Source organism: Ambystoma mexicanum, chromosome 12 (genome assembly GCF_040938575.1).
Source record: "Ambystoma mexicanum isolate Mex_15411 chromosome 12, UKY_AmexF1_1, whole genome shotgun sequence".
NCBI classification, from domain to species: domain Eukaryota; kingdom Metazoa; phylum Chordata; class Amphibia; order Caudata; family Ambystomatidae; genus Ambystoma; species Ambystoma mexicanum.
In genome coordinates this window covers 21,357,163-21,385,021 of record NC_090936.1, presented here as the reverse complement: position 1 = coordinate 21,385,021, position 27,859 = coordinate 21,357,163, and the positions used below count along the sequence as shown (strand labels likewise).

Here is a 27,859-nt window from a genome sequence, read left to right as displayed (position 1 = left end):
CTGAGACCTAGTACTGGGCACCGAGACCTAGTACTGGGCCCACAAACTGGACGCTCACCCTCATTTTATTTGGTTCTTTCTCCAGCAGCGCAGCCACTCTCTGAGACCTAGTACTGGGCCCACAAACTGGACGCTCACCCTCAGTTTATTTGGTTCTTTCTCCAGCAGCGCAGCCACTCTCTGAGACCTAGTACTGGGCACACAAACTGGACGCTCACCCTCAATGTATTTGTCTCTACCTAAGTGGCAGAGCCAATTCTGCCTTTCTTAGACTCTCCCAGTTTTCCATGCCTTCCCTTTTGCCACCCTCTTGCCCAGCCACCTAAAAGAAGGTAGGATGGTGCTGAAACATGACCTTATGGAGGGAATCTGCCACTCCCAAGGGATCCATCTAACCCCAAACTGGCAGTGACAGGCAATGCAAGCAGCACTGTCCTGCCCAAAAGGTGCCACCCCCAACCTCTACCACAACTAACAGGGGACTGTTAACACGAGAACATACATGTTAAGTGTTATCTCGTAGCCGTACATGTATTTTCCTTGTGTTCATGTTGTGCGCCCTGATGCCTGCGGGCTACGGCGCAATACACATAAATAAATAAATAAATAAATAAATAAATAAATAAATAAATAAATAAATGGACTGCGCTGCTAGTGGTGTTTCAGCAGTAATTTTAGTTGAACTGGGTTAGACCACGCTGGGCCCAACAGCGGGGGCGGGGGGATTCAGGAACCCAGTGTGGGGAGCCCAAAGTCAGAGTTGCTCCCTCTAAAGTATGCTCTTCCTCTGAGGTTCACAAAATAACGGTGGCAAAAAAGCGGGCTTTACAATTATGGGGAAAAAATCAGTCTTATGATAATAAAATCCAATATTGCACCACAGGCAAATCACAAAAATCGCCATCTGCAAAAACACTCTCGTATGATAACGGAATTGACAGTGCGTCCTCCGACACCAGAGAGCTTTTCAAACATTTTAAAGAACTAAACGAAATCATCAGACTCGAAATGGTGCGCTACCATTCAGGATGCCATGATAAAAGGTTGAGACCATCAGAGAAAATAAGATTGCATAAGGTACCACCAAGGGCTCCTTGAGGGTCGATAATGAAAACACGCCCCTGTCTTCCACAATTCCTTCATTTACCATCAGGGCAGTGACAGACGTGGACGTTTTCAAGGTGCTGTGACCAGGTTTAAGCCCATCGCCTTTAAGGGAGACATCTGCCCTGCATCGGTTGTCAAAGCCTGCGCGGTGCCGCTGACACTAATCACTACATTTCAGGAAAACATTGATCCATCCCTGACTAAGCAAGCATGGATTTCTCCATTGCTGAAAAAAAAATCCTTGGATCCTGATCAACCAGAAAATTATTGAATATACCTTTTTTGTTGAAAATTCTTGATAAGTTTGCATACACTCAGATCCAAGAATTCTTGGCATCAGGCAACATACTAGGTTACAAGCAACCGGGCTTCAGGAGTGCTCATAGCACCAAATCCACCTTGTTAGATCTGAAAGCAACCATCTTGCATTGTTTTGAAAATGGTAGCAGTGTGCTTCTGATGCTGCTTGATCTATCTACCGCCTTGTGGACCACGCTATACTCATCCCAAAGTTACAGCGCTCAGCCTACTTTTCCTCTGAGGCGGCAGAGTGGATTAGCTCGTTCCTATCTGGGCGGAAAATGAAAGTATTTTTCAATGACTGGATGGCTGATGGGGAGTACCTCAGGGGGCATATCACCCACACTTTTTAACATCTACACAATTCCCCTCGTGGAGAAGCTAGAAGCTAAAGGAGTGATATATGCAAAATACGCGCCTGGCACGCAATGAATTACACTTTCATGCGATTACGTAAAAGATGGTATACAGTTAATATGTCCGAATCTTTTTTTTCGAATGCCATTTCGGTGAAAAAATGTTGCCAAAAAAAAAAAAGTCAAATGTACTATTTTTATGTTATATATTTTTTTGTTTTGCGAGTAAAAAAAAGTGTAAATAAAAAAAAAAGCAGGGGGCTGGGTGGGAACCCCCCATTAAAAAAATAAAATAAAATAAAAATATTCAACTTTTTTTTCCCCCCATTTTGGCTTCGACAAAATGGCATTCCAAAAAATGACATTCGAAATACTATAAACCTTAAAAGATACCATCTGCATTAATAACATCTATGACCTGGTGGTCCTGTATGGTCGTGTATGGTGAACAACTGCTTTCATCTTAACAACATAAAAACAGAGCTCATGATTGCGGGTGCAGCACCCCAGCTGCAGAAGCTCGGGAGGAGTACCATTCCTTTAGCATCGAAGGTTGCTCTATCACCACGATTGTCTTTTGTAATTAAAAGGGGGATTTCTTCTGTATCGTGTCCAGTAGTGCCCAGTAAGCCCCAGGGGGCAACATTTTTGTTAATTCTATTTTTTTTTTCTTTTCCCACTTTTTCTTCACTATGACGCATTGGCAAATGAAAGTCATTGTGGTATTGTGTTAGGATGTACTTTCATGGCCTGATGGCCGAATAAAGGTATTTGACTGACTGCCTAGCATCACGATAACCAAGGAAAACACCTTGGGTGTTGTCCTGGCTCTGGAATTGACTATGAAGCCACATATCAACAGCCTTATTTCCAGCTCAACGTATAACCTGAAGATTCTCACACAACTCATGCCCTTTCTTAACCCCTCGAACTGTGCCACTGTTGCCAGGGCAATCATTGGAGCTCGTCTGGACTATTGCGCTAGTCTATTGTAAGGCATTGGTAAAAATAAAACGGCCCGCCTACAGGTGATACAGAACAATGCAGTCCGCATTGCAGAAGCCCTGCGGAGAACCGCCCAGATCTCCAATGCAAGGAGGGCTCTGCACTGGCTACGAGTGGAAAGTAGAGCCACCTACAGAACTCTCTGTATCACTCATAAGTGCCTTTATGGCACAAGTCCCGAGTACCTAGCTAGTAGACTCTCCTGGTTGCCTGCTTGGAGAGTCCTCTGCTCCAACCCCCAAATCAAAGCAGTCCATTGTTACATACAGGTCTTTCGCACATTCTGCACCCAGATGTTGGAATGCCTTACCCTCTGATTTAAGAGCGTGTGCCAGCTTCTCCATATTCAAACAGGATCTCAAAACTGCGCTCTTCTAATAATCTAACATGTGTGAGACAGCCATGGTATCAAGAGAAACACAGACTCAAAGGTGTTCATTTTAAAACCTTTATTTACTAAGGTTCTGGGGTTGCTTTAATGCCTAACTGGCCCTAACCCTAAAGGGATGGTTTCCTTACCTGATGTTTCTAATGGCCGTCGCTGTATAACAGTCCAAAATAAAAGTCTATCTATGTCTTAACCTATCCTTGCCCTCACTCTTTACAAAAATGTGATCGGAAGTTTTAAAAAGGAAGATAGGGGATTGACAGAAAATTGAAACCAAAGTTGGTTTCAGGTGGTCTTGTCACCAGGTGTAGTTTGGTCAATGTCACAGAAATGAGTTCAATCAAAAATGGCTGTTCTTAAGACCTTCTCCGCAGAGCCCTTGCAATATTTTCAAATAGTTAGTGTCTTTGGTTCCTTGGGGGTTCTCTTCCCCAAGCGTCAATTTGTTCAAGTACCTCGCACCACAAAACAAAATATATCACAATTCCTGTCAGAATCCGTGTCTTTGGATTTGTGACTCACCTGTTTATTTCTTGCTGTCCTTTTTCTGGTGTTTACAGGCTTCTTTTTCTTGGTGATGCAGGTCTTGTAAAGGTACGGGCTTGTTTCCGCTGAAGCCGGTCTGCTGACAGGTAGCGAGCGCTGGAGTCCGAGGCTCCAGCCTGCGGGAGATCCGAGGAGTTGGAAGGAGTTCAGAGTTCCAGGGAGGATCCAGGAAGGGTCTAGGACAAGAGAGGACTAACCGGTGTATGGCAGAAAAAGCGGCTTGTGCAGCTCCACAAGGCGGAGGTAGCAGGACCGCTCAGGAAGGGATGCCAGGAAGGGGGCAGGAATTATGGTGCCTTACTTGGAACGAAGGCAACAATGAGGACAGGGAAAAAAGATACACAACTTGCCGGGACGAGGAGTACAGACAAGCGTAGTGTTGAGACGCGGCGAACCGCTGGGGCGTGTCTATTTTTCAAGGAAGCATGAGAATGGATCAGAAAGACTAGACCGTGCAGTTCCATGGCGTCGGTCATGTTAGGAAGGGTCGGATTGCAATAGTCATTGTCTAAGGGACCAGACTGTCCAGATGGGTCAGAATCGCCGATTCATGACAGCATGCCCCCTTCTAAACTCCAATCCGCCGGGCTTGCCCGGATGAGTCCGATGAAAACGCTGTAACAGACAGGGAGCATTCATGTTGGAGACTGGTTCCCAAGTCTGTTCGCTAGGCAGATATCCTTTTCACTCCACTAGATATTGGAGACAACCTCTTCTGTTCCTGGAGTCACAGATCCTGGAAACCTCAAATTCGACTTGGTTGTTGACAAGGAGTGGAGGAGGCCGGGGTGCTGACCTGGTTGATTGGTGAAATGGGTTCAATAAGGATGAATGGAAAACAGGATGGATTCTTTTCCAGGATTCCGGCAATCGGAGTCGGATGGCCACATGGTTGATGATTTCCGTCACAGTGAATGGTCCGTAAAAACGAGGTGCCAGTTTGTTGGTTCTCAGATGCCTGGGCAAGTATCAAGAAGAAAGCCAGGTTGTATATCCAATAGTATAGGTCGCCTTTTGGCATCAGAAAATTTCTTTATGTCCATCCTGGCCTTTTCTAGGTGTTCTTTAACCTCTTTGTGTACTGAAACCAGTTGGGCAATCCAAGAATCCACTGATGGAGTTAGTGTGGTATGAGGTAAGAGCATGGGTAGAAAATACAGATGAAACCCCTGAGTGCAAAAGAAGGGACTGGTCTTGGTCGTGGAGTGATCAGAGTTGTTGTAAGCAGATTCAGATACTGGAATAAATAATGACCAGTCGTTGTGGACCTTCGAAGCAAAGCACAGTAGATACTGTTCAATGGTTTGAGTTACCCTCTCAGTTATGCCATTTGTCTGAGGATGATATCCCAAAGATAAGGCATGTTGAATATCTAACTGCTGACAAAGATGTTTCCAGAACCTGGAGATGTATTGGGGTCCACAGTCTGAGATTATCTTGGTGGGCAGGCCATGTAATCGAAAGATGTGGGTAACAAAAATACATGCCATTTCTTGTGCCAAAGGTAGCTTGATCAGAGGAGTAAAATGAGCCATGTGAGAAAACAGGTCTATATTAACCATTATGGTGGTATATGCTTTGGAGGTAGGAAGATCCACGATAAAATCAATGGCAATCATTTCCCAGGGTCGAGATGGCAGGTCAGGTTGATGAAGTAACCCTACTGGTTTCCTGTTATCGGTCTTGTTCTGGTTACAAACTGCACAGGCTTGTATATATGCACATATGTCTGTGATCATTCTAGGCCATCAGACGTTCCTCTGGATTGTTTGATGAGTGGCCTTGATTCCACGATGCCCGGAATGAAATGTCATGACAAAGATTCATTATCTTAGTTTGAGTGTTCTGAGTAGAGATAACCAGATTCTTGTCCTTGAAGAGATATCCATCCTTGGCTGATAGTGCCCAGTGGTTATGATTCGTGTAGTCCTTCCAAATGTCTGAGGCCAGAGTCTCTGAGCGTATGATATCCAAAAGCGAGTTGGCCTGGGCTATGAACACCATGTCCGGAAACATCTCGGCAAAGGTGCGTGCTTTTTCTGGCATGTGATCTGGTCGTCTGGAGAGAGCATCAGCGATTACGTTGGATGGACCGTGAACATGTTCAATGCGGAACTGATATTGAGCGAAGAAAAAACCCACCGTGCTTGGTGGCTGTGTCTACATTCCATAGACTGTAAAACCTCGAGGTTTCGATGATCAGTCCGCACAAGCACAGGATGTTTGGCACCCAAAAGGAGGTGGCGCCATTCCATGAAGGCTTGTCTAATGGCAAGCAGTTCTTTTCTTCAGGACCGAGTAATGAGTCTCACTAGGATGTAGGATCTGTGACAAATAGGCAATGGGGTGCTCATGTCCATCTTCTGCTTCCTGTTTGAGGACCGCCCCAATTGCGTATTCTGAAGCGTCTGTCTCTACCAGGAAGGGTTTGGTGGTGTCTGGTTGATCCAAGATGGGTCCACAAGTAAAGTGATGTTTAAGTTTCTGAAAGGCGGCTTCTTGAGTTGCTGACCAGTGAAAAGGCGTGTCTTTCTTCAGCAGACTGACAATGGGTTGCACTATTGAAGAGAATGTAGGGATGAATTTCCTATAGAAATTAGCAAGTCCTAGGAGTGACTGTACTTGTTTAACCGAGGCTGGTGCGGGCCAGGAAAGGATGGCTTCGACTTTTTTGGGTCCATAGCCACCCCTTGAGGGCTCAATCCGAATCCTAAGTACCTGACCGTGGATACATGGAAGATAAACTTCTCGGGTTTGGCCAACATATGGTGATCTCGTAACCATTGTAGAACCATGGTGACATGTTCCTGATGCAGGGTTGGGTAGTGTGAGTAAACCAATATATCATCTAAGTAGACAATTACAAAAAGGAACAACATGTCGGAGAAGACTCGGTCCATAAAGCGTTGAAATAAGGCAGGAGCATTAGCTAGGCCAAATGGCATCACTAGGTATTTGTAGTGGCCAAAGGGGGTTTGAAAGGCCGTCTTCCGTTCATCGCCTTCCTTGATGCGAATCAGGTGGTAGGCTCCGCGCATATCCAGTTTTGTGAAGATCACTGCTCCATGTAGCGCCTTCAGAATGTCGGAAATGAGTGTTAAGGGGTATTGGTCTTTAAGGGTACATTTATTCAGTCCTCAATAATCCAAGCATGGACGGAGTTCCTTAGTGTCCTTCTTAGGTACAAAGAACAAGGAGACTCCAGCAGGGGATTTGGACGGACGAATAGTTCCGTTGGTTAGATTGGTGTCTAAGTAGTCACGTAGGGCAGATTTCTCGGGCTCAGACAGAATGAACATCCTCCCGAAGGGAATGACTGCATCTTCTTCTGTATCAATAGCGCAGTCTTCAGGACGATGAGGAGGTAGTGACTGTACTATGGCAGAGGAGAATACACCTGAAAACTGATGCTATACCTCAGGTACCTGTGTGATACTAGAAACGGTGATGGACTGTGAATCCACGGACCTTTCTCCTATGAACTGTTGATATTTCCTGGGAAGGCAATGTGTAAGACAAAACTCAGAACCCAGGAACAAGGGTCCTGTTGCCCAGTTGATATATGGATTATGTTTCTGCAACCAGGGCATGCCCAGAACCATTGGGTTATGAGCGTCCCTAATTATGTCAAAGCACAATAGCTCTTGATGGTTGTGAATGGAAAGTAATAGCTCTGAGGTTTGTTGAGTTATGGGTCCTGAGGATAGAGGTTTCCCGTCTATTCCTTCGACCGCCTGGAAGACGTTGTGGGATGTATTTACCCATGCATCCGAGCCCTACCTCAAAACTGTGCAGTATTGACATGGAAAACATCATGATGGCCAGAGCTTCCCAGAAAATGCACAGGGAAATGCATGAAGAATAGGCTGCCGCTCATTTTTGCCGATGTTATGGGCACAGAAGGACACTGCCTAAAACCACCATTGGACTACCCACACAGTAGTCTGAAACCATTGGGAGTGGCAATGCTGATTGCCAAAAGCAAACCCATAACTGTTGGGAATTCATTTTCTTAAATCCCAAAAAGCGGTGCAGTACCAGTACTCACCACTATCCAAAAGCCGGCGTTTTAAAACAACACCAGATTTTACTTTTTTGTGTAAAACTGAATAAATGAACCCAAGGCAAGCCAAAGAAAGACTTACTGAGAGGTGGATCCAATGTAAAGTTATATTCTGAAGTGACTTGAAGGTTTATAACAAGACTGGCTGAGCTGTGGATTTCAGCAGTTTAAGTAAATTTGGACTGAAAGACACTAAAAAATTTAAATGTTTAAAAGAAATGAGTGACCTACTTTTTAATGTCACATAGGCTGCAATTGTTTAAATGTCATAGTTTTAAACTTAGAATCAGCATTCTAGCTGCATATGTAAACATTGTCTTGACTTAAACTGGGTAACAAAAAGTGACATTTTATCTGAAACCTGGCTTAAGGAACTGAATTCTGCCTGGCAACTACCCCCATCAGGAGTGAAACTTGAGTCACAGCTGTGTTCCCAGGCCTATCTGCCTTTTGCTGGCCACACTAAGGATATGCCATCTCTCTGATAATTGAATTAAGGGGAGCCCCCACAGAATACAGGAGCTCTGAACAAAGCCCTGTCCTGACCCAGGCAGATGGTTTATTGCAGATGTCGTAAATGTAGCTTCCTCCTGGAAGTAAAGGGGAGGGGCACTGCCTGTGAGAGCAAGCTGGCTTGGCAGAACTGGAAAAACCAGAAATTCAACCTTGTGCTGGGGGGAAACCACACCCCTTTGGGGCCAGAACATAACTCTACAAAGATGAATAACTCATAGTACGGACTTGTGAAAATTATTTAAATGATACCATAATTCTTGTGATTTTTCTGCCCACATTTTAAGAGGTTTTTAGAACCGGTGGCGTGTTCAGGGGGGTTTTAGCGGAAAAGAGGATATTACTCAAAATGTGTGCATGTGAAAAATCTGACACTTCATCAACTAATGTCCATACTCCTTGCGCACATGTGTGTAAATTTGGATTAATGTCCGAAATTGCAAACCAGTTAAAAAGTGCAAAATATTGCCATTTCTGAATGCAAGCCCCCAGGAAGAGCAGAGTTTGAACAGGGTATACCTCCTGTAATGCATGATGGGTGCATATGATTTTAAAACAATATGTACCTCTGCAAATATGTATTTGGTTCAAATCTAGATTTGTGTGCAAGTTGACAGGAGGAGTGGACTTTCTGCAGGCTGTAAAATGACATCACTCTGACACAACTTAGCTCCCCCAATCAGGGAAGAAATGGTCCTGAGGATAGAGGTTTCCCGTCTATTCCTTCGACCGCCTGGAAGACGTTCTTAGTTTCTCTTGGAATTTGATGTTTTTGTGCCCATTAGTCATCTAGGAAGATGCCCATGGCCCCACAATCCACCAAGGCCAGGATGGAAGAAAGTTCCCTGTTGGGTGTAGATAGGGACACCTGGAGAAGCACCAAGGAGTTCTTTGGGGTGGAGTCCAGGGTTAGAGGGGATTGAGAGCACGAACCATTCTTCCGAAGCTGAGCTCCGTTAAGGACCGAGAGCTGGTGTTTCCCGAACGTCTTGGACGGGCTATCGGGCAATTTCTTACACGACAAAGGCACAGAAAGACTAGACCGTGCAGTTCCATGGCATCGGCCATGTTAGGAAGGGTCGGATTGCAATAGTCATTATCTAAGGGACCAGACTGTCCAGAAGGGTCGGAATCGCTGATTCATGACAATTCCTTTTAGGCTTCTCAGGGTGCCCTTCCCCAAGCTTAGGCTCTCTAGTTTCAAACACAAGTTCAGCTGGTCAGGATGTACCTTTTCCTTATATACAGTTTCTCTCACGTGCAATCCTTTCATGGGGTAGAATCGGAGGCTTTCGGAAACGCCAGGCTCTTTGCTTTACCTTAGCGCGACCACCATGATCCATTCCCTCTCTCTTTATTTCTTACACTTGCTTTCCTTTATACTTTGTATCTTTAGGTGCTTCCGCACTCCTTTCATCTATCTGTGTTCCTTTCACTTTGCTGTGCACAGTTGCACTGTCTTTTCCTTACTCTCTCTTGTGCCTCTTGCACGCTTCCTCCTTCTGTCGTGCACACTTGCACCTGTCATTTTCCTATCATGCCTCTTGCACTTCTTTCACTTTTCCATGCACACCTGCACTTGTTTCCTTCTTTCCGGGTCGCTCGCACCCTTTTGTTTTACTCTGGACTTCACTTTTACTTCTGCGCGCTTCACCTCTACTTCTGCGCGCTTGAAAAAAGTGTTCTTTTTTCTTCCTTCTGTGCCAGTATTGCACTTTCTCCTTCTTTCCTCTTTCCTTATTCCTTCTTTCTTACTTTCTGTTTCTTTAAACCTCGCTTTCCGTTCCATGCCGCTTCACAAATCTTGCTTTTCTCTCTTTCCTGCTCCAACCACTCGCACGCTCCGAGTTTCTCTCTCTCTCATGTGAAACTTACTGGGTAGCGTAGCGCTGGCCAGCGGTCTCTCCTGGATGCTTTGGGTCAAGGTCAGGGTCTCACCACTTGCTGCTCAGGCGCCCTTGGGTGCGGCACAAGGCCCAAGCTAACAAGAAATTGCACGGACGACCAATAGCTGCCTCGCTCCGGCTCTCTGGAGACACTGTTGCCTAACCACGCTGCAGCCCCTCTCAAACACTGGCCCAGCGTTGCAGCACGCCAATCTCCTCTGTATCCTTTCTTCTGCAGCTCACAGCTTTGTGGCTTCTATGGTCCACCATGCCGCCCCAGCAAGTTCATTCATCTGTGCAAGACCACACCTTTTATAGTGACAATACCAGTCAAGTGGAGTCAGCTGGGAGTGGTCATTATCAAATGCCTGAGCCTGCCTGACTCTATTAGTGGGACAGCTTGAGTTCTTTCTATGGTTATTTTTACTATGTTATTCTTATGGGTGATCTTTACTGATCTTAGTTGCCCCTCCTCGTCTCAGTATTTGTTGGAAACGGGGAGGGGGAGATGGGGTGAGATCGGAATTGACATGTACATGCTTTATTATTACAAGGATATTGTTAAAGGATAGGAGTGATCCCCTGGTCTTGGTTTTGTATCCACAAGGTAGTCCTCTCTGTATTGAATGACTCCCTATGTTAGACCTGGACATTCGAGCATGGCTGTGGATAACACTTCCCATGATCCAAACTAGGGAAATACAATGAAGTGTTGGGATTGAGCTTATGTCTTATCTTGCTTTTCTGGGGTTTGATCTGTGATTATCGGTGTGTCTCTCTCTTGTGTTACGAACAATGGGACCTGCATAACCCATGAAGGCTTCTGGGATCTCCTCACCCATGGTCCTGTTGGAATACCACGTCTCTCCTAGGGTACTCTCCTGGGCGCAACCCTGGACTCCGCTACCCAGGTAATCTTCCCTCTCTGGTCCACCTCCATTGTTGGGATCCAAGAGTGATGGCCCTCCCCAGGCCACCTGAATAGAGGACTCTCAGGGTCTACATGCGAGAATACCCCTAGGTTTCTCACGCATGTTCACTATTGACCCCGGGAATTAGTCTATTCCGCCCTGCTTATCTGTAATGATTTTATGTGAGTGCGTCGTGTCCAGCGTTATTATGCCTATGGGCCTTGTGTATGCGTTTTACAAATAAAATAAATAAGTAGAGTGGATTAGGCGCTGCTAGCTAGAGCTTCAAAGGTGGCAAGCTAGAGTGTCACCTGACAGTCTAGTGTGGCCGCCATCACAGCTGCCGGAAGGTTCAGCACTAGCTGCAGCTATGGCACGTGACGTGCACTCTTGGAACAGATCCTTGTGCACCAACGTATAGCGCTTGATCATCGAGGTGGTAACCTTGATGAGCTGTGTTTTGGCAGAGGTTGCATAATATTCCCCGGATAGTCATAGCTACCGGCAAGTTGAGATAGTCTTAAACCCATGACCAGATAGATGGTGATATCATTGGTGGTGATGTCATCAGTGATGCCTTCTGACCTAACTTCACCCTCTTGAGGAAAACCTCAGCCTCCCTTTCCCCGACACATGGGCAGCCAATGTCGCATTTGATTTATTCTTGGATGGAATTATTGGAAAGCGGGTTCAAGATTCTTAGTGTGATTTTGTAAGTGTGAGGTACGCATGCTAACAAAGTTAGCAGTGTGGTTGTGATGCCTTCATATATACATGCATAAAACGTGTTTGATCATCGCATGCGTTGGCACCTCTGGACTGCACTCGGTGGACGTGCCTTTGGATAACTCTTCTCATCTATCTTATGTGTGCTATACTCCGGGACAGGTGCACGTGTCACGACCAATTAAGTGCAATCAGAAGTAGTTAAATAAAGCAGGGGTACAAAGCAGGTCTGCCTGCTTTCCCCTCTTTTATTTCATTTGCCCCTAGAACCACTGTTAGCTTCCATCAGTGAATCATGGAGGCCAGAGGGACTGTCTGATTGGATGGTGTAGTCCAAGGCATTTGCCTATGCTGATGACGTGGTGGTCTTGCTGAAGAATCCAGAATGTAGCTTGAACCCCCAGCTAGCAAAGTTGATCAGGTCAGGACTTTGGTTCTGTCTAAATTCTTGTCATTAGAAGCTGAGTTGGCTTATTTTCAGGCGGGGCGTGTGTGAGAAGGATTTGGGTGCCCTGTACTGAGGCAGATAGAAGAGGAGGATCCTTCCTGGCTTGTGTAGCAGGATAAGTGCAGCCAACCATATGGGCTTGAGGATTTTTACCCTCCATGGAATGGCAACCGAGCAATGTTGGTGCTCAGCCATCAGGTCAACGCCCTATTGACGAGTGCAGGAGCTGTTTGTAACTATTGGCTGTATTCTAGTGCTCATCCTGAAACCACTCCACAATCTAGAACAGAATAAGGAAGTCCTGGATCTCAGCAAGCATCCTAAATGTTGTAGATATCTCGGCGGGCACTCACATTTCCACTTAGGCATTGTTAAAGTTTAATCTTAAATTCCTCGACGGAGACACACACATGTGCCAGCTAAAGAGGTCCTGCTGGGACTGCGTTAATAGAATGTCCAGGCTGGGATGTTGGGTCGAGCCCCAAGTGTATAGGCTATTGAGATTGGATGCATTTAGAGAGGGGACATTCAGATAACGTTCCAATAAAGCAGAGGACCCCGGTAATGGTGGTGATGGGTTTGGTGGCAAATGGGAGAAGGATTTTGCCATTATGGATGAATTTGTATGTTACGCTAGGTTATTGGAGTTCATGCTGAAAAAATGTTTAACGGGGGAGTTAGTTTGATGACTACGAAGAACTATGGAAGCAGCTCGCTGATATGTACATCTAGCTTTTCTGGGCTGCTCTTGCTTAGCATCTACTGGTTAGCCCTTGTTTGACTTGTTGGTGATGATCCTCTGCTGTTTACCCTTTGCGTATTGTTTTATCTTATCGCGCGAGGGCTGTTTGCCTCATGGCGTGCTGGATCCTGGTTATAAGGCGTGATCGAGAGCAGCCTGTGATTATTTATGCCTTACTCATGAAATCCTTTAATTCAAATGAAAAATGTTTAATAAATGGCAATAAAAATATATTTAAAAAAAAGAACAAAAATGTAGCCGGTCTTGGGTAGCATATGGCTTCCTAGAACGGTGCTGCGAGCATTGTACCCAGGGATGTCCATATGGGGCGATAAGGTGGTGTCCGATATCCGATGTGAACATTCAGATGAATTCCCTTATGTCCAAAGGAATGTTTTTTTCCAAGATGGGGGAATTATGTTAAAAGACTGTTTTTCCAAATGAAATCTGAACTCCACAGAATGTTGCGCGGGCCTAATGAGAGCAGCAGTAGGGTCCGCGGTGACGTCGGGTGATCCTGGATTGTCTCATTCAATTTCATAGTCATTTAACATCAGCAATATCTACAAGCATTTAAAATAAGACTGAAAAATAGTGCATTAATTGAAATAGAAAAAATGACAACTATAAAATAAAAAAATAGGTTATTTAGAGAAGCACCTATTTTAAACTTATAGTTTGCAGTGGTCTCTCCCTTACTTGTTTGAAGACATTAGCCAAGCAGCTCCAAGCCATAATTTCAATTAATATAATCGAGTACACTGATAAATTGGCTTTTAGTTCCTGGGCATCTTGCAGGTAAATCATGCCTTAAATTGGCAATCTTTAGGTCCCCCTCCCTTTCTTGACATTTCCTGATGCTTATAACGTCTGCCCTTTCACCTTAGTCAATTACAGAGGCTTGACAAGCAATTAAGCACACATGTTGCTTTTTTTCCTTTCGGTTAATTGCAAGTGAAAGATTGCAATGTGCTCAGAGGCGCCCTCGCTGCACACAAATCTTGAATGCAGCAGACGTTAGTTTGCACCGTTGTGTAATTTCTTGGTGTATCCTACTGCTTGTTCTTGCTTTGCAAACAAGCCCCGACATCTCCCCAACACATTGTGACATGAACTTGAATTGTAGTGAAATATGCATTAAACATCTACTTTTCTATAGCTAGATACTTAGATACAAAACTGCAATTCTTAAATACTGCAGAAAAGCAGAAGGCATATTTATCAGCGAATAAAAGAAATTGCAGGATAGCTTAGGGGCAATTTGTTCGCCGCGGAGCGACATATGTTCGGTCCCTGGGTCCACGCTTAGAAACCTCTGGGTATTAAGCGTGTTATAAATAACCAATTACAAGATATTTAAGGCTTTACAATACAGTAAAAAATTGTCCATTTTCTTGTTTTGCTAATCCTGGCAGAAAGCAGAGAGCAGACACAATACTTCTGCTTACGGCAGCTCCCCAGTCTTCTTTTCATAGTCTGGGTCTCACTATGACTCCGTGGAGACTGAGGAAACAGGCAGTAATACCATTACCGCCTGTTTCTTCGGTGTGCCTCATAAGTAAACACATGAGCTGTAAAACCTCTCACATGAGCATCGTGGCATTATCTCCAAAACAATGTCAGTAATGGTGTCAGCGGTGTTACTAGTAGTGGCAACACCGCCATTCCCTAGCACAGACTAACAGGAGCACAGAATAAGAACAGCTTATAGTGGTGTCAACACCAGGAACAGTAATTCAGTTTGGTGGTATCAGCACCATTAATCCTTCCAAATTTAGAAGCAGGTCCTGTGCCCTTCCTTTCTTGATGCTTTTAAATTTTCTATGAATTTCCCGCATTTGTTATTGTTGGTATATTTGTTATTTATAAATCAATTAGATTGATTTCTGCCATGTATTCAGCTTGTCTTTTCTAGCTTGTTTAATTGAAATAATCATTATATCCTTAAACATAATTCATGCATTTAGTGTATAAAAGAGCGAACATCATTAAATGAAGTGAAATTTATAAGGGTGATTAAATGGTAAGAACAGTAAAGTATCCAGTGAGCAGTCGCCGATCACAACTTCATGTATAATAGAATAATTCTGGGTTCTTTTTTTTTTCTCCAAAATAAAACTTTATTGGCATTTTGACTGAAACAACACAGGCCAACAATAAAACATTTTCATATAATCAACACAATGTTATAAAGCTTTTACAATATACATAAGTTAGAGTGCAGGATGCCCAAACGATTTGTCGGATATGACGAGTAGCGTCTCAATCTTTAATTTGGCTATAAGGAATCGGAGTTCTAGGTTTCCTGGCACCACATTGCCACAGAGACGAGAGAACAGAGTCTTCGGTGGATGATGAAATCTATATTGTAGGGTAACAAGTTGATATTTAATTAATTGCAGCGCAGGGTGGTGCCATCCTTTGGTATTGCAGTGAGTGGGGCAACGTGTTGTTCTTGCAAGCAAGACCACACAGAGCAACAGAGGTTCGAAACCCGGATCTGCGCTTAGAAACCGAACTCCGATATTAAGCGTGTTATAAAAACAAAGAGTCAAGCCATTCTTTCGGTGTGACTGTCAGGGTAAGAGGAACAGTTACGACAAAATCATTGACATTATCAAATAATTGGTACAGAAAAAGCTAAACTTGTCACTATGTCCCTGATGGTTGTACTGTGCATTGAGAAATAAAACAAGGGGCAGAGGGCAGGCTTGCCATATAAGTGCTTGAATTGATACAGTGTGAGGTTTGTTTGGCATAGCCCCAGGATACCAGAATAGGTGTCTTTGGACAGGTCAGAAGCAAAGCAGACCGCTCTTGAACAGGTGCTGTCCAGGGATAGAGGTTATATTGGCGCATAGGGGAAAAACTTGAGCCCAAGATTGCAGAATGGACCCGGTGGATAACAAGGCAGGCAAGGGTGGTGTGATGGGCACCCATAAGGAAGTTGGAGATGCAGGGGAGTGATGTCACTTTGGGGTGCAAGGAACCAAAGGGCAGATAGTTGAAGACATTATACTTAGAAGATTAGAGTGTGCCCCGACAAGGCAGCCCAGGACTTTATATAAATAAAGAAGGGATGGATCCCGGAGAGCAGATTACAGGGATGGGGGAGGGGGTGGAGCCCCGCTACCATTTTGATTATGAGGGGGCGTCCTGCTACCATTTTGTTCATGAGGGGGCAGCCACTGCCTTCGAGGCAGATAGGAGGCGCTGGTTGTATTTAGTTATTGCTTCTTTGTTATGTTATGTTATGAAGCTTAGACCGCGCCAAAGCCCGTAGGCATCCAGGCGCCGAGGGACAGATAAATAGGTGAGTAGGTTGCCCAGAGAGCGATACATTCTAATTAAAGAGGATTGTTTTCAGCTGCTTCCGGAAAGCAAGATGCCTCTCTGTTTTCCGTAACTGTGATGGTAAGGCGTTCCATGCCCTGGCGCCCTGAACTTGGAAGGCCCGGCCAAGACCGCGGGCTGGTTTTACCCGATGTAATTCCAATAAAAAGCCCTCAGCAGATGTTAGGTTTTTCTTAGGATGGTAAATGTTCCTTATCCTTCAAATATGCTGGGGCATTACCAAAGGTTCACTTATTGCAAGTGGTTAACAGTTTAAACTGAATGCGCGCTGCCACTGGGAGCCAGTGTAACTTTTTTCTGGCTGCACTTGTTGGCTCCAAATGTTTCATCTGAAAGATGATCCGTATTGCAGCATTCTGGATTTTCTGTAGTTCTTGAATATTAGCCTTGTTTGCACCTCCCAAAAGTGCGTTGCAATAATCTACACATGGGAGGATCATTGCTCTCGCAAGTTTGTTGCAATCCTCTATTGAGACTAGAGGTGCCACTTGCCTAAGTACCTTAAGGTGGTAGTTGGTACTGGTGGTAATCGCTGTTACATGTGCTTCACAGTCTAGACTTTCCTCCATGTAAGTGCCAAGTGTCTTTACCTTCTGCACTACCTTAATTTGGTGACCGGCGATAGTGAAACTGGCATACCTCTGATCTAAGTGGGATTGAGCCTGCCAAGGACCGAATAAAATCAATTAGGTCTTGGTCGTGTTTAGACAGAGCCAATTAGTGGACATCCAGCATTTTATGATGTGATATGCTGAGGCCGACGTCAGTTGGTCCTTTTCATGGTTTCCAGTACCATCTAGGACCAATTGGAAGTCATTGGCATAATTGCAGAAAATTCTAGATCATCACACAGGGGGAGAATGTAAATATTAAATAACAAGGGAGAACGACATGCCCCCTGGGGGACTCCGCATGTTATGTTCTGTGACTCAGAAGCACAATCGCCCCAATGTACTGGCGACTGTCGGCCCTCTAAAAAAGATCTGAGCCAGATGCTAGCATCGCTAGAGAGCCCTCCGACATTTGACATCCGATCAAGCAATATTTTATGGTCTAGCAAGTCAAAGGCTGCCGATAGATCCAACAACATCAGCAGCCCTGACTTGCTATGTTCCAGTTTTGAGAGCATGTGTGTCTGTAAGTCCAGGGGTGCACTTTCAGTGCCATGATAACTCCTGAACCCTGATTGTTTCACATATAATCTGCTCGTGGTCTTAACATGGGACTGCAATTGTATCGTGGCTGCTTTATCAATATGTTAAAGAGAAAACAGGGTGTTACTAATGGGCCTTAAGTTTGCTGCACCCGAAGGATCCAGTCCTACTTTTTTTAGCACGGGTGTGACTGCTACACTTTTGATTGACTGGGGGATGACACCAGTTCGAAAAGATGAGATCACAAATCTACAGAGAAATGGTGCAAACAGGTTCCCTCTGTTCTAATATATATTTTGAGGGAAGTAATTCTCCCGGACAGTTGGTAGGATGCATAGTTTTAAGTAAGTCAAACATTCCAACTGTAGATAATTCTTTAAAGCTAAATCCTATAGACTGATCTTGTTGGATTACGGCTTTGGATTCCTGATTTGACAAATCTTTTGAAGGATTTGCACACGTTGCTCGTGCTTCAGACTGGCTTTGATTGGGTGTGAGAGCCGAGGTTGAGGATGCTTGTGCTTCCTTCATAATCTTATGTTGAGCTTTCAATAATTTATCAACAAATGCCTTCTGAACGCTGTTGCAGTCATCAACTGTGGGTTTAATTAGAGGACTACAAACAGTGGGTTTTTCCCATGTTCTGAAAAGTCGAAATAGCTCTTTCGTCTGGTCCCCGGCCAAATGTATTTGATCATTGTAGCACGTTTTCTTTGCCTGAAGGATCTTATTGTTATAATTCTTCTCTATGAGCTTCCAAGCCGACAAGTTCTTAGTGGAATTGTCCTTAAGCCAAGCGTGTTCCGCCTGTTTTTTGTTGGTTCTGAGTTCGGCTAAGGCAGGGGAAAACCATTTATGGCGGTTTGGTAAATCTTTAACAGTTTTATCCTTCATGGGGAAATGTTTAGCTAGCATTTCTAGCATCTCATCATTGTAACTATTAATAAGGCTCTCTGGGCCATCAAGGTCATTAGTTCTAGTCATGAGAGATTACATACAGGCCGCTAGAATCGGGACGGTAACACCTTTTAAGTTTCGGGCTTTGACTGTACGTGCAGGCGCATGTACTGTAGGTGCTTTGGCCGTGCTTTGCCCGTCCCTTGGGGGGAAAAGTCGGTCAAGTGGTGATTTAGAGAATTAATTATTGAGAGAAGTGGTGGGGGGGATCTAAAATGGTGCAGGATTTAATTTCTCGGTGTGGAATGGCTCACTTTGAGGAGGAAGCGATGTGGGGGGCTGCAAGTGTTAAAGGGGAAGAGGGGAGAGCTGGCAAGGAGAATGAGTGAGTGGATGGCAGAAGGGCAGACAGTTAGTTTAGGAAATGAAGATGACCAAGTCATTGTTCACGTATGAGAATTTGGTGAGACTGAGCGCGATTGGCTGGTTTTCTTGGATATCTTTTGAATTTATAAAGCACCTTCATGAAAGTGCTGTCCATGAGAAAACAGTGCACATAAATTAATAATAAGAAGATTGACTTATAAATTGCATTGATGAACAAGAAACAAAATAATTACATGAAGATATAATGACGAGGGCAGAGAATGCCACTGCTTGGGAGCAAGAACTGAAAAAGAGCTAAAGCGAGACTGAGCACGTGGAGGCGTAAGAGCAGTGAGAAGAAAATGACTTTGAGAGCAAAGAGAACATGAAGGTCTATAGATAGTGTGACAAATCCCAAGGTATCATCACTGCTTTAGATGTGGAAGCCCCTTCTCATGAGGCCAGGGAGGTGAGGCCGCTGTCTTATTGTCCAACTGGGGGTGGTACTCAGCGGGAGGATCTCATGAGGAGGGAGGAACCCATTGAGAGTAGCGAAAATTCCAGGAGAACACATTATCCATTTGGCCATTGCACATTCCCTCAAAATAATCCTCCAATTCCACACTACCTAATGCCCCCATGTGTTTTTGTAGCATATCCCAGGTAAGAACTGCTGGGACGAGGAAGAGGCCACGAGTAATGAAGATCACTGACAAGAAGGAACGCACATGCTCTAGTATTTTGGATGTTTCCAATGTATGATTTGATGGTCAACTGTCATTCAAAATCAGAGAGGGAAGAGAACGATGGCCTCTTCATTTTCAGCTCGGCATGGGCCAGGATTCTGGCAACATAAGCGCAGACCGGCAGATCAGAGGAACAGTCGGTGTCCAGGGAAGAAGCACATTCAATGAAGGCCTGCGAAGAAAAAGGCAGACCGGAGAAGGGGAAGGTTACCTGCCGGGGATGGTGACCAGAGCAGGGCAGAGAAGCCCCTGCGGAACTGCAGAGACGATGCACAGACGACCTAGGAAGGCCCCAGTGAGCCAGAGAGGTCTCCAAAGCTGCTGGAAGACACGAGAACAGCCGGAGGCCGATGGCTGAGACCCTTCAGGTACTAGTGGCGCTAATCCCAGGGTTTGGGAGACCCAGAGAATGTGGAAGGCCCAAAGCAAAGCACAGAAGGAATCTTCAAAGGGGCAGAGACACCAAGTGAAGCGGGTCTAGGATGTCATACTGGGAAAGCAGAAAGTAAACAGTAACAAAGAGAAACAAGAACTTTGCAAGTACAAGTTGTACTCACAGATGTTGGCGGGGGAGAAAGCCAAGGCTGTTGCTTGAAGAGAGATCAGATAAAAAGAACTATGAGAGCAATCAGGGGCAACGTGCTGGCCTTGGAAGCAAGACGACACAGAGCAACACAGGTTCGATCCCCGGGTCCGCGATTAGAAACCTCTGGGTATTAAGCACGTTATAAATAACCAATCATATCAATGGGGTCTGGGACCCATGTTTGGGGAATACACCCCGAACAGCATAAAGAGGAATACGAAGCTTACAAGTATAGGTGACACCTTACCTTGAGTTTAGCTGGTGAGGGTACGATTAGGATTTAGACAAGGACGGCAAACTTTACTTTGGCCATCTGACACAGACAGTTGCATTAGCTAGTTTTGTAGAAGCAGGGAACCCCCGCTTAGAGGTAGGGTTAGTTAGGATTTTCTCCATCTCCCCCTCATTTTTGTTATGAATAAAAGTCTTTACCAATCAACACATCACCCTCGTGTCCGAGTCTTCCTCCTGCACCCTCACAATAGTAATGAGTGAGGATAGAAGTATTGGGGGAAAGGACATGACTGCACTTTAAAAACAATGCAGAGAAAATTAAAAGCGAAGTATCAAAGGGGAGCCATGTCCCAGGAGGAGAGCTCAGGGGCAATGTGCTCGCCTTGGAAGCAAGACGACATGGAGCGACACAGGTTCTATCCCCGGGTCTGTGCTTAGAAAGCTCTGGGTTTAAGCGTGATATAAATAACTTATCATGAAATAGAAGACAGAGAAGGATTAATGGGTTCCCAAGGGGAACTACCAAAGAGAACATGTGCAGCAGAAATAGGGATTGGGCAAAGAGGTCCTTGTTGGTAGGCTGATAAACCAATCGGGAGCTCAGAACAGAAGTCAGGCTAAGAGAAAATCATACAAATGGAAATGATATGAGCGAACAGTCAGTAGATATATAAAGGCAGAAAGAAAGAAAGAAAGAAAGAAAGAAAGAAAGAAAGAAAGAAAGAAAGAAAGAAAGAAAGAAAGAAAGAAAGAAAGAAAGAAAGAAAGAAAGAAAGAAAGAAAGAAAGAAAGAAAGAGTCGGAGGAGGCATAGTCTTGGAGGAGTTAATATGTATATCACATTGTTTTAACCATAGACCGTTCAAGTACTTATCTACTGTGCTTTGAACTGTCTTGCTTTTGTATAATGCGTGATCCGGAACACCAAAGAAATGGAACGGATAAATATGTTGAATTAGCTAGAAAAAGCAAAAAGGGGAAATTTCAAGCAAGCTACCTCTAGCAATACAAAATTACAATTTTTGAATAAAGCATACCCCAAAATATGAAATCATTTTATTACAGGAACAATACCTTGCATATGAATTCACCTGATGATATAGTCCATATAATGCTCGAGAAATCTAATTTAAAAAGTAGTCGTTCTACTCCTACTAAGTCGTCGATGATAGATTTGCCATGTTCATCGAGCAAGATAATGTGGGCTGTTGATAGACACGTCCTGATCAAGGGCCAGCAAGTTATGCTTTGCAGCTCTGATAGAGTAAGATGGTCCCTTGCTTTACTCTAATTTGCGACATACTCTACTCATTTTTCAAAAAACTACTTACAGATATGCCATATTTTCTCTGGTTGAATCTTTGCGGTGCCCCGTTTTCTTCACTACGTGGATATTTGAATTTCTTGGAATGCCAACTTAAAGTCTGAGGAACGTTCCATCCTAAACAGTCCCACATTTTCAGCTCTTCTGGATCACAGCCCTAGACACTGAGGACCAGGGAAAGGGTTTCCGAAAGACCCTTTCGCTAGCTCCCACCGCAGGCCGGGAAGGGGACTGCTGTTCTGATTTGGAGAATGTGCCACGGAAGATGACGCTTACCTGGTCATCTGCCTGGCAGAAGATCTTACAAGAAGCTGATATTGCCCGCCTTCAGGTGCCCGCTTAGCAGTCCTAGGAGGGGGGTAGCATGAGATCATAGGGATGAGCCCTACTGCTGCTCCGCTTTCCAGGGGTAGGAACCATAGGTGACCTCACTTAAGCATTTGGCATCCATTTGTGGAACTATAGTTGGATGATCTCTGGGGTCCCAGGGGGAGGCTGTAAAAGAGGGCATTGCTACCAGCTCCAGGTCATTGGGTAATGTATTACATTGGTTGGGCAATCCTAAGAAGGTAGTGGTCAATTCCTTTACCCAACCCACAACACAAGATGCAGAAATCACTGCAGGTGGAGTAGTGGTTGAAGGGCCTTCCTCAAGAGCAAGGGTATAGAAACCTTTGTGATTAGATATTGTCAGCAGGCAGCTGAAGGATTAACATCTTCACACACTGGAAAAGGCAATTTCTTATTTGTGCACTTCTACAACACATCACTTTGAGAGGGGATTAATGTATTGCAGATCACAAGAAGGGTAAGGCGGATGACATTGATTTCAGGAGGGGAACCAATGAAAGAAAGCAGTTGGCAAGAAAAAGAAGGGAAGAGAGGAAAGAAAGTGTGATCTAGACAGAAAGAGGAAGGGGTTATAACATGAAAGAACTGATCTGAAAAGGAAGATTGGGCCCACTTTGGTACAAGCTCTACAGAACACAGCGGCGGGATGCGGAAAGTGGACAGGCAGACTGCTATGTTATGTTGGGTCTGAATGTGTAAGGATGGCTGATGCCGGCCTAGTAATATCTGGAGCTCGACCCAGGACAGGGGTTGCCTGAATAACTAGCTCAGGAGAACAGTGGACATGTCACCCTCATGGGCCCCTGGATTATGGAACTGGCCCCTAGAATTGAGAGCTAGGACAGTTGGAGAACAGTGGACATGCCACCCTCGTGGGCCCCTGGATTATGGAACTGGCCCCTAGAATTGAGAGCTAGGACAGTTGGAGAACAGTGGACATGTCACCCTCATGGGCCCCTGGATTATGGAACTGGCCCCTAGAATTGAGAGCTAGGACAGTTGGAGAACAGTGGACATGTCACCCTCATGGGTCCCTGGATTATGGAACTGGCCCCTAGAATTGAGAGCTAGGACAGTTGGAGAACAGTGGACATGAAGGAGGATGAGAGGTGGCCCTTGGGCGGGAGTGGGGGAGGGGAGTCGGGTTGCTGGTCCTGCTGGCCGGGATGGGGATGCCATTCCAGGGGCCTTTTTAAGGCATTGCATGGCCTGGCTCCTGTTGGGGGCTCTGGAGGAGAGCACGCCGCCTTGACTGGTGGGCCTCCATGCTCTCACAGGGGCATGTCGGAGAGAGAGCTGTAGCGTGCCATACAGAAAAGAGCGGCAGAACTCATGGCACTATCTCTGGCCCAGCTGGTAGCTTGGGCACTGGGGGCTCTAGAGCCTCGGGCCTCCAGAGCTGTGCCGGGCAGCTCCTCACACTGCTCACCACTGTCACCTGCAGCTGCTTACACTGCTCAGCAGTACCGCCTTCTCACACTGCCTAGAGCCACCTTTTCACACTATGAGTGCAAACTCCAGCTCCTACACTGCTCACCACTGTTAACTCTCTACGCTTCACATAGCCCACAGTACTAGCTTCTTACACTGCACAGTGTCACGTCTTCACACTGCTTATCAGTGCAAAATCTCACTCGTCACTTTGCCCACCACAGTACCAGCTTTTCACTCTGCCTACTAGCTACGGCGCCTCACATTGCTCACCAGTGCCACCTTTTCACACCGTCCACTCGTGCCAGCAGCTTTCCATTAGAGCCAGCCCCTCATAGTGCCCACTAGTGCAAGGTCCTCACTCTTCCCACCATTGCTGGCTTCACACCTTACCCACTATTGGCAATTTGCCACGCTGCCCAGCGCTACCAGTTTCTCTCTGTCCACCACTGTCATCTTCCCACAACTACCCAGCAGTACCAGCTTCTCACACTGCCCACAGGAGCCAGCTTCGCACACCACACATCACTGCCTATGAGTGACTGATCTTCACACTGCCGTCTGCGCCCGTCTCACACTGCCCAGCAGTGGCAGTTCTTCCACTGTCCACCAGTGTGAATTCCTCATAACATCCACCAGTGTGGACCACGGGTGCTCTGCACCAAAACCGCAAGGGTTTTACAGACACAGCTTAGGCATAGCAGATAGGGCATATCAAGCATAGCAGACAGGGCATATCAGGCATAGCAAACAGACCGTACACAGCTCAGAGCAGACAGGGCATATCAGGCACAGCAGACAGGTCATATCAGGCATAGCAGACAGCGCATACACAGCTCAGGGCTGACAGGGCATATCAGGCATAGCAGACAGCGCATACACAGCTCAGGACAGACTTGGTATATCAGGCACAGCAGACAGGGCATATCAGGCATAGCAGACAGGGCATAGCAGACAGGGCATATCAGGCATAGCAAACAGGCCGTACACAGCTCAGAGCAGACAGGGCATATCGGGCACAGCAGACAGGGCATATCAGGCATAGCAGACAGCGCATACACAGCTCAGGGCTGACAGGGCATATCAGGCACAGCAGACAGGGCATATCAGGCATAGCAGACAGCGCATACACAGCTCAGGACAGACTTTGTATATCAGGCACAGCAGACAGGGCATATTAGGCATAGCAGACAGGGCATATCAGGCATAGCAAACAGGCCGTACACAGCTCAGAGCAGACAGGGCATATCAGGCATAGCAAACAGGCCGTACACAGCTCAGAGCAGACAGGGCATATCAGGCACAGCAGACAGGGCATATCAGGCATAGCAGACAGGGCATATCAGGCATAGCAAACAGGCCGTACACAGCTCAGAGCAGACAGGGCATATCAGGCACAGCAGACAGGGCATATCAGGCATAGCAGACAGCGCATACACAGCTCAGGGCTGACAGGGCATATCAGGCATAGCAGTCAGGGCATATCAGGCAGGGCATACACAGCTCAGGGCTGACAGGGCATATCAGGCACAGCAGACAGGGCATATCAGGCATAGCAGACAGCGCATACACAGCTCAGGACAGACTTGGTATATCAGGCACAGCAGACAGGGCGTATTAGGCATAGCAGATAGGGCATATCAAGCATAGCAGACAGGGCATATCAGGCATAGCAAACAGGCCGTACACAGCTCAGAGCAGACAGGGCATATCAGGCACAGCAGACAGGGCATATCAGGCATAGCAGACAGTGCATACACAGCTCAGGGCTGACAGGGCATATCAGGCATAGCAGTCAGGGCATATCAGGCAGGGCATACACGGCTCAGGGCAGACAGGGCATATCAGACATAACAGACATGGCATACACAGCTCAGGGCAGACAGGGCATATCAGGCACAGCAGACAGGGCATATCAGGCACAGCAGACAGGGCATACACAGCTCAGAGTGACAGGGCATAGCAAACAGGGCATACACAGCTCAGAGCAGACAGGGCATATCAGGCACAGCAGACAAGGCATCTCAAGCATAGCAGACAGGGCATATCAGGCATAGCTGACAGGCCGTACACAGCTCAGAGCGACAGGGCATAGCAGACAGGGAATATCAGGCATAGTAGACAGGGCATACACAGCTCAGGGCAGACAGGGCATAGCAGACGGGGCATACACAGCTCAGAGCAGACAGGGCATATCAGGCATACCAGTTTCACACGCCACTGGTCAGTAGTACCTGAGCCTGCGCCGTATCTAGACAGAATTGTGAATGTTAGCATGTGCCACACTTAGAGTTGAGAACATTAGCCTGCGCCGTATCTGGACAGAATTGTGAAGGTTAGCGAGTGCCACACTTAGAGTTGAGAACATTAGCCTGTGCTGTATCTGGACAGAATTGTGAAGGTTAGCGAGTGCCACACTTAGAGTTGAGAACATTAGCCTGCGCCGTATCTGGACAGAATTGTGAAGGTTAGCATGTTCCACACTTACAGTTGAGAACATTAGCCTGCGCCGTATCTGGACAGAATTGTGAAGGTTAGCGAGTGCCACACTTAGAGTTGAGAACATTAGCCTGCACCGTATCTGGACAGAATTGTGAAGGTTAGCGAGTGCCACACTTAGAGTTGAGAACATTAGCCTGCGCCGTATCTAGACAGGACTGTGAATGTTAGCGAGTGCCACACCTAGACGGAAGTATGAAGATTGCTAAGCACTACACTTAACTACTAACCAATATAAACTCTAACTCTCTGCATACTTAAAAAACTCACACAACCATCTCTTTCACAACCAGCTGCACGCACTTCACCACACTGAAACAACACATAAGCCGCACCAACAGCACACGCGGACTGACACCGATCCAATACTCTCACCAAAGCTCAGCACCCGGTGTCTACTGAGTTGAAGCTGCCAACAGTACACCACTCCTCTCGCTATCCTACACCCTCTTCACCTTACTAACCCATCCCACCTTCTCATTTACAGATCCTCCAGAGCGCCTGGGGACCAATTCTGTTGGTGACGGTGCGCTATATAAGTACCATTAACATAACATAATGAATGTTGCTGTACTCCTGTGGTGTTTCTGCTGAAATACCACCAAACTTGGTCACTATTATGGGATGTTGTCAAACTATTATTTCGAACATATCCTTTCATCGGAGTTCAACTGCCAGCTCCGTCCTCTCTGAACTCTGCCTCTTCGGAACTCCCCACCCCCACCCCTGCTCTTGTGGGAACCCTCTTCACGTGTTTTCCATTTCCACCGCTGGGAATAAGTGGAACCTCCCAAGCGGCTGACTTTCAGCGTCTCTATCCCAACTGCCATGACGGCGGCCAGCAGTTTTTAGCAGAGCCTGGTGCCCCCCCCCCCAAACCCCCTCACCCATCCGCTGGGATAGATGGAAAAGGAGGGTCGACACTTACTTGAACGAACGTGTGAGTGAGAGAGTAAATGGGTACACTCGCGTAGGGCCATTGCAAACGGAACTGCTTCTAGGCGCTGGTCATCCAATCGGCTCTGGGGGTGTGTCTTGCTGAAAGATGGGAGGGGGAGGCATGTGCAGATAACAAATATACCCTCTCTCCTAAAATAACTACTGAACCAATATCAGAATCATGACAAAACCCCATAACCTTCCACTAGAGGCCCTCCTCTAAATGCACACGCTCAGTTACCTGCTTCTTTGTGTGCACACAACTATGTAGCGCTGTAAAGGCGTCTCTTCTGCATGTGGCGCTTTATGAAACACTTCAAATAAGGAACGTGTAGGCTTTGCCGAGTTCTCTTAAATGTCGTCTACTGGTGAATATCCAAGTCTGTCTTCACAACATCCTTAATGCTAGTGCCCCCCACGCCCCCCACCTTTTCGCCGCTTTAGCTGTGTTCCAGCTTGCTGCAAGCTTCTTTGAAAGTCGCTCCAATGTCCCCCTGCAGAGAGCTGGCCTCGTTACCCGCCGCAATGAGCTGCCTGACTTTGTTGGAGAATTCCTCGTTTTTGCTCGTTTGAGGAGTTGCGTGTTTCTTTATTACGGTGGCGGTGTCACCTGCGCTGTTCCGCTGATGTATCATCAAGTGCATGCCGAATAATCCAGCCACCCCTCCCCTCAGCCGCAGACTGCGCACGCGCGCCTTCTGCTGCACAAAAACACGTGCATTTAATGTGCTGAACACGTTTGACATTTTGCCAGGCTAGAAGCAATCTGCTTTTTTATTATTACTATACTTGGAATTCTTTTTTTTTAATGTATCGTGTTATCTTGGGAGGATAGCTCAGGGGCAACGTGCTCGCCTTTGAAGCAGGGATGATGCAGAGCAGCGCAGGTTCGATCCCCGGGTCCACGCTTAGAAACCTCTGGGTATTAAGCGCGTTATAAACAACCAATTATAATTATAAACAATCCAGTTATATCAATTTTATTTAA

General features: G+C 46.0%; 1 long non-coding RNA gene across 1 annotated transcript in view; it reads left to right on the top strand.

Annotated features, from left to right (window-relative positions):
• LOC138513195 (uncharacterized) overlaps positions 1 to 27,859 on the top strand; it is a 271,831-nt gene that overhangs the window by 54,163 nt on the left and 189,809 nt on the right. The window lies entirely within an intron of this gene.